This window comes from Aegilops tauschii, chromosome 7 (genome assembly GCF_002575655.3).
Source record: "Aegilops tauschii subsp. strangulata cultivar AL8/78 chromosome 7, Aet v6.0, whole genome shotgun sequence".
Taxonomy (NCBI): Eukaryota; Viridiplantae; Streptophyta; class Magnoliopsida; order Poales; family Poaceae; genus Aegilops; species Aegilops tauschii.
In genome coordinates this window covers 497,934,152-497,941,242 of record NC_053041.3, presented here as the reverse complement: position 1 = coordinate 497,941,242, position 7,091 = coordinate 497,934,152, and positions in this window count along the sequence as shown.

Below are 7,091 nucleotides of genomic sequence, written 5' to 3'. Positions count from 1 at the left end.
ACTTTCTCATATCCACATATGTCCCAACCACAAGTCCAACTCGGCCCCACCGATCTTTCTATTCGGCGCCACCGAGTTCAGTTGACATAGCCACTGCCAGAAACCCTAGTCTTTTCGGTCTCACCGATAGGGATCTCGGTCTCACTGAGATGGGATTGTAATCTCTCTGTTGCCCTTCGTAAAGTTTCGGTCAAACCGAGATGAGCGATCGGTCCCACTGAGATTGCAATGCAAACACTCTGTTTCCTTTTCGTAACGTTTCGGTCCAACCGAGATGAGCAAATCGGTCCCACCGAGTTTGCCTGACTAACTCTCTGTTTGACTATTAGCAAAATCGGTCCCACCGAGTTTGTGTAATCGGTCTCACCGGAATTACGTTATCCCTAACCCTAATGATATCGGTCCCACCGAGTTGACGTGTCGGTCCCACCGAAACACCTAACAGCCACATTATGAACCAAATCGGTCTGACCGAGTTCTCTGAATCGGTCCCACCGAGTTTGTTGATTTGTGTGTAACGGTTATATTTTGTGTGGAGGCTATATATACCCCTCCATCCACTCTTCATTCGTGGAGAGAGCCATCAGAACATGCCTACACTTCCAATACATATTTTCTGAGAGAGAACCACCTACACTTGTGTTGAGGTCAAGATATTCCATTCCAACCACATAAATCTTGATCTCTAGCCTTCCCCAAGTTGCTTTCCACTCAAATCTTCTTTCTACTAAATCCAATCCTATGAGAGAAAGTTGAGTGTTGGGGAGACTATAATTTGAAGCACAAGAGCAAGGAGTTCATCATCAACACACCATTTGTTACTTCTTGGAGAGTGGTGTCTCCTAGATTGGCTAGGTGTCACTTGGGAGCCTCCGACAAGATTGTGGAGTTGAACCAAGGAGTTTGTAAGGGCAAGGAGATCGCCTACTTCGTGAAGATCTACCCGAGTGAGGCAAGTCCTTCATGGGCGACGGCCATGGTGGGATAGACAAGGTTGCTTCTTCGTGGACCCTTCGTGGGTGGAGCCCTCCGTGGACTCGCGCAACCGTTACCCTTCGTGGGTTGAAGTCTCCATCAACGTGGATATACGATAGCACCACCTATCGGAACCACGGATAAAAATCTCCGTGTCAACATTGTGTTTGCTCCCTCAATCTCATTCCTTTAACTTCATATGCAATTGTTTTACATTCCGCTACTATACTCTTAGAATTGCATGTGTAGGTTGATTGCTTGACTTGTGCTAAGTTGCTAAAATCTGCCAAGAACTAAAATTGGGAAAAGGCTAGATTTTTATTTGGTCAAGTAGTCTAGTCACCCCCCCCTCTAGACATACTTTTGATCCTACAGTGACAGGAAAATAAAATTCTTGCGATCAGATCGTGGGGGAGAATATTTGAGTCATGTGTTTGGCACACACTTAAGGAAATGTGGAATTGTTTCACAACTCACGCCGCCTGGAACACCTCAGCGTAATGGTGTGTCCGAACATCATAATCGCACTCTATTGGATATGGTGCGATCTATGATGTCTCTTCCGATCTACCGCTATCATTTTGGGGTTATGCTTTAGAGACTGCCGCATTCACTTTAAATAGGGCTCCTTCGAAATCCGTTGAGACGACACCATATGAATTATGGTTTGGGAAGAAACCTAAGCTGTCGTTTCTGAAAGTTTGGGGATGCGATGATTATGTCAAGAAACTTCAACCTGAAAAGCTCGAACCCAAATCGGAAAAATGCGTCTTCATAGGATACCCTAAGGACACTATTGGGTATACCTTCTACCTCAGATCCAAAGGCAAGGTCTTTTTGCCAAGAATGGATCCTTTCTGGAGAAAGAGTTTATCTCGAAAGAAGTAAGTGGGAGGAAAATAGAACTTGATGAGGTATTGCCTCTTGAATAGGAGAGTAGCGCAGCTCAGGAAGATGTTTCTGTGGTGCCTGCACCGACTAGAGATGAAGTTAATGATGATGATCATGAAACTTCGGATCAAGTTGCTACTAAACTTCGTAGGTCCACAAGGACACGTTCCGCACCAGAGTGGTATGGCAACCCTGTCCTGGAAATCATGTTGTTAGACAATGGTGAACCTTCGAACTATGAAGAAGCAATGGCGGGCCCGGATTCCAACAAATGGCTTGAAGCCATGAAATCCGATATAGGATCCATGTATGAAAATGAAGTATGGACTTTGACAGACTTGCCCGATGATCGGAAAGCCATAGAGAATAAATGGATCTTTAAGAAGAAGACAAACGCGGATGGTAATGTGACCATCTATAAGGCTCGGCTTGTCGCTAAGGGTTATCAACAAGTTCAAGGGGTTGACTATGATGAGACCTTCTCACCCATAGCGAAGCTGAAGTCCGTCCAAATCAGGTTAGCGATTGCTGCATTCTATGATTATGAGATATGGCAAATGGACGTCAAAACGGCATTCCTTAATGGTTTCCTTAAGGAAGAATTGTATATGATGCAGCCGGAAGGTTTTGTCGATCCTAAGAATGCTGACAAGGTATGCAAGCTCCATCGCTCAATTTATGGGCTGGTGCAAGCATCTCGGAGTTGGAACATTCGCTTTGATGAGATGATCAAAGCGTTTGGGTTTACGCAGACTTATGGAGAAGCCTGTGTTTACAAGAAAGTGAGTGGGAGCTCTGTAGCATTTCTCATATTATATGTGGATGACATACTATTGATGGGAAATGATATATAATTTTTGGAAAGCATAAAGGCCTACTTGAATAAGTGTTTTTCAATGAAGGACCTTGGAGAAGCTGCTTACATATGAGGCATCAACATCTATAGAGATAGATCGAGACGCCTCATTGGTCTTTCACAAAGCACATACCTTGACAAGATATTGAAGAAGTTAAATATGGATCAGTCCAAGAAGGGGTTCTTGCCTGTATTACAAGGTGTGAGATTGAGCACGGCTCAATGCCCGACCACGGCACAAGATAGAGAAAAGATGAGTGTCATCCCCTATGCCTCGGCCATAGGGTCTATTATGTATGCCATGCTGTGTACCAGACCTGATGTGAACCTTCCTGTAAGTTTGGTAGGGAGGTACCAAAGTAATCCCGGTATGGAACACTTGACAGCGGTCAAGAATATCCTGAAGTAACTGAAAAGGACTAAGGATATGTTTCTCGTTTATGGAGGTGGCGAAGAGCTCGTCGTAAAGGGTTACGTCGATGCTAGCTTCGACACAGATCTGGATGACTCCAAGTCACAAACCGGATACGTGTATATTTTGAATGGTGGGGCAGTCAGCTGGTGTAGTTGCAAGCAAAGCGTCGTGGCGGGATCTACATGTGAAGCAGAGTACATAGCAGCCTCGGAGGCAGCACAAGAAGCAGTCTGGATGAAGGAGTTCATCACCAACCTAGGAGTTATTCCCAATGCGTCGGGCCCGATGACTCTCTTCTGTGACAACACTGGAGCTATTGCCCTTGCCAAGGAGCCCAAGTTTCACAAGACCAGGCATATCAAGCGTCGCTTCAACTCCATTCATGAATATATTCAAGATGGAGACATAGATATTTGTAAAGTGCATACAGATCTGAATGTCGCAGATCCGTTGACTAAACCTCTTCCACGAGCAAAACATGATCAACGCCAGAATTCTATGGGTGTTCGATTCATCACAATGTAACTAGATTATTGACTCTAGTGCAAGTGGGAGACTGTTGGAAATATGCCCTAGAGGCAATAATAAAATGGTTATTATTATATTTTCTTGTTCATGATAATTGTCTATTGTTCATGCTATAATTGTGTTATCCGGAAATTGTAATACATGTGTGAATACATAGACCACAACATGTCCCTAGTGAGCCTCTAGTTGACTAGCTCGTTGATCAATAGATGGTTACGGTTTCCTCACCATGGACATTGGATGTCGTTGATAACGGGATCACATCATTAGGAGAATGATCTGATGGACAAGACCCAATCCTAAGCATAGCACAAGATCATGTAGTTCGTCTGCTAAAGCTTTTCTAATGTCAAGTATCATTTCCTTAGACCATGAGATTGTGCAACTCCCGGATACCGTACGAATGCTTTGGGTTTGCCAAACGTCACAACGTAACTGGGTGGCTATAAAGGGACACTACGGGTATCTCTGAAAGTGTCTGTTGGGTTGGCACGAATCGAGACTGGGATTTGTCACTCCGTGTGACGGAGAGGTATCTCTGGGCCCACTCGGTAGGACATCATCATAATGAGCTCAATGTGACCAAGGAGTTGATCACGGGATGATGTGTTACAAACGAGTAAAGAGACTTGCCGGTAACGAGATTGAACAAGGTATAGGGATACCGACGATCGAATCTCGGGAAGTATCATACCGGTAGACAAAGGGAATTGTATATGGGATTGACTGAATCCCCGACATCGTGGTTCATCCGATGAGATCATCGTGGAACATGTGGGAGCCAACATGGGTATCCAGATCCCGCTGTTGGTTATTGACAAGAGAGATGTCTCGGTCATGTCTACATGCCTCCCGAACCCGTAGGTTCTACACACTTAAGGTTCGATGACGCTAGGGTTATAGGGAAAGTTTGTACGTGGTTACCAAATGTTGTTCGGAGTCCCGGATGAGATCCCCGACGTCACGAGGAGTTCCGGAGGTAAAAAATGATATATAGGAAGTGAGGATTTGGACACCGGAAGTGTTCCGTGCATCACCGGTAATGTACCGGGATGACCGGAAGGGTTCTGGGGGTCCACCGGGAGGGGCCACCTGCCCTAGAGGCATGCATGGGCCAAGAGTGGGAAGGGACCGGACCTTGAGTGGGCTGGTGCGCCTCCCACCAAGGCCCAAGGCGCATCAAAGGGGAGAGGGGGAAAACCCTAGGCGCAGATGGGCCTAAGTCCCACCCTAGGGCGCGCCCCCACTCTCTCCCCCTCTTGGCCGTCCCCCAATCCCATCTAGGGCTGCCGCACCCCCTAGGGTGGGAACCCTAGAGGGGGAACACCCCCTCCCCTCCTCCTATATATAGTGGGGGGTTTTGGGACTGCCATACACGAACGTCTCTCTCTCTCTCTCTTGGCGCAGCCCTGCCTCTCCACCTCCTCGTCTCTCGTAGTGTTTGGCGAAGCCCTGTTGGAGAACCACGCTGCTCCACCACCACCACGCCGTCGTGCTGCTGCTAGAGTTGTCTTCCCCAACCTCTCCCTCCTCCTTGCTGGATCAAGGCGCGGGAGACGTCACCGGGCTGCACGTGTCTTGAACACGGAGGCACCGTTGTTCGGCGCTTAGATTGGAATTGACCGCGATCTGAATCGCTGCGTGTACGACTCCACCAACCGCGTTCTTTGTAACGCTTCCGCATCGCGATCTTCAAGGGTATGAAGATGTACTCCCCTCTCTCTCGTTGCTAGTCTATCCATAGATTGATCTTGGTGATGCGTAGATTTTTTTGATTTTTGCAACGATCCCCAACATATATATCATCCCTTTGACTGATGATGAGGGGTATTATGTGTTGACCATGAATGGATTCCTCCTAGTTCGTGTTAGGGCCGGTCACCATCACATGTCGCTCAACCAAAGCTCGAGCTCATCCGTTGTCAGGATTCCCTCCCACATGCTCGGATTGCTGGGTTCGACCTACATCAAACCCTGCGTATCTCATCCTTAACTACCTTGCCTTCATGGTTGTTGTCTGTATCGAGAGGTAGGCACCACATCTAAATTGTACATTATTCTATATTGAAAACACACATCACCCCTTCCCAACGTATATCATTTTGGGCCACATGCAAGAGGTGCTGGTTTTGTGGTCCCTCTCGTGTGATTTTTATGATGGTTCAATCCATTGGCCCAAGCGGTTTATCGACAACAACAACTGTCATTTGACCAAACAATAGATTCATTGGTCCTTCTTATGGTAGGTCATGGCGACATGCATGTATGACCAAAGTATCGATCATTACGTGCATCCACCGTGCTAACATGAAGTGGGAGGTGGTGGGCCAAGCATCCTAGCTAGGTACGACATTATGTCATTATATATATCCTAGCTAGGTGGTTGTTAGGGTGCTTTCGGGTTTGCGAGGCAGGTGCCACCAAAGTTATGCATTGTGTATTTAAAGTTTTAAACATCCCCAATATTTGTACATATATTTGGCCACTTCCAGGTGGTTCTTGACTTCTGGCCCCTCTCATCGATCTTCAACGACGCGCCCAACCGTGGGCCCGCGCGATCAAAGTTGTGCATTGGAATTTTGAACATCACAGACCACCCTTTTCACTCGTATATATTTGGGCCACATGCTGGTGTGGCTGTCTTTTGACCCTCTCTAACGTTATTTTTTGCTGCAAAGACTCTGATGACGCTCAACGGACACGGGGTATAATATCTTAACCATGTGCGATACAAGTGCGATGTGAATCACCACACCTGCGCAAGCGCGAGCAAATTATGGTGGAGGTACTGGCTCAACCGTGTGTGATGCAAGTGCGCTGAAATCACCACGACCGCGCAAGCGTGAGCAAATTAAGGTGGAGGTACTGGCTCAACCGTGTGCGATGCAAGTGCGCTGTAATCACCACGACCGTGCAAGCACGAGCAAAGGGTGGAGGTACTGGCTTAACCGTGGGCGATGCAACTGCGCTGTAAAACCACCACCTGTGCAAGCTAAAGGCGGGTAAGTTTATTTGGAAATTAGGATGAACCATGTGCAATAGACCAGCTAGCTAGAAATATAAAAAACAAACTACCCGCCTTGAGCATTGCAAAAATCAGCGGATCCGCGCCACTTTTCCTTATTATCATACACGCATATTGTTATTGGACCGTGCGCGATCTTGGGCACTCTCGCCCTACATCAATTCCTTGACCCAAATTTTAGTAGCCGCCGTACTTTAACTGTCGCCCACACTCCTGCAGCGCTTACCTTATAGTAAAATTGCAGTAGCCGAGGCATTTGAACCGTCGCCCTCCCTCGTCCACCACCATCTCCACCCACCATTACTAAAATTTTCAGTAGCCACGACGTATCCTCAAACACCACCCCCTCCGCAGTCCCCCACCCCCCTTGAACCCTAGCTCGCGGCCGCCGCTGCCACCGG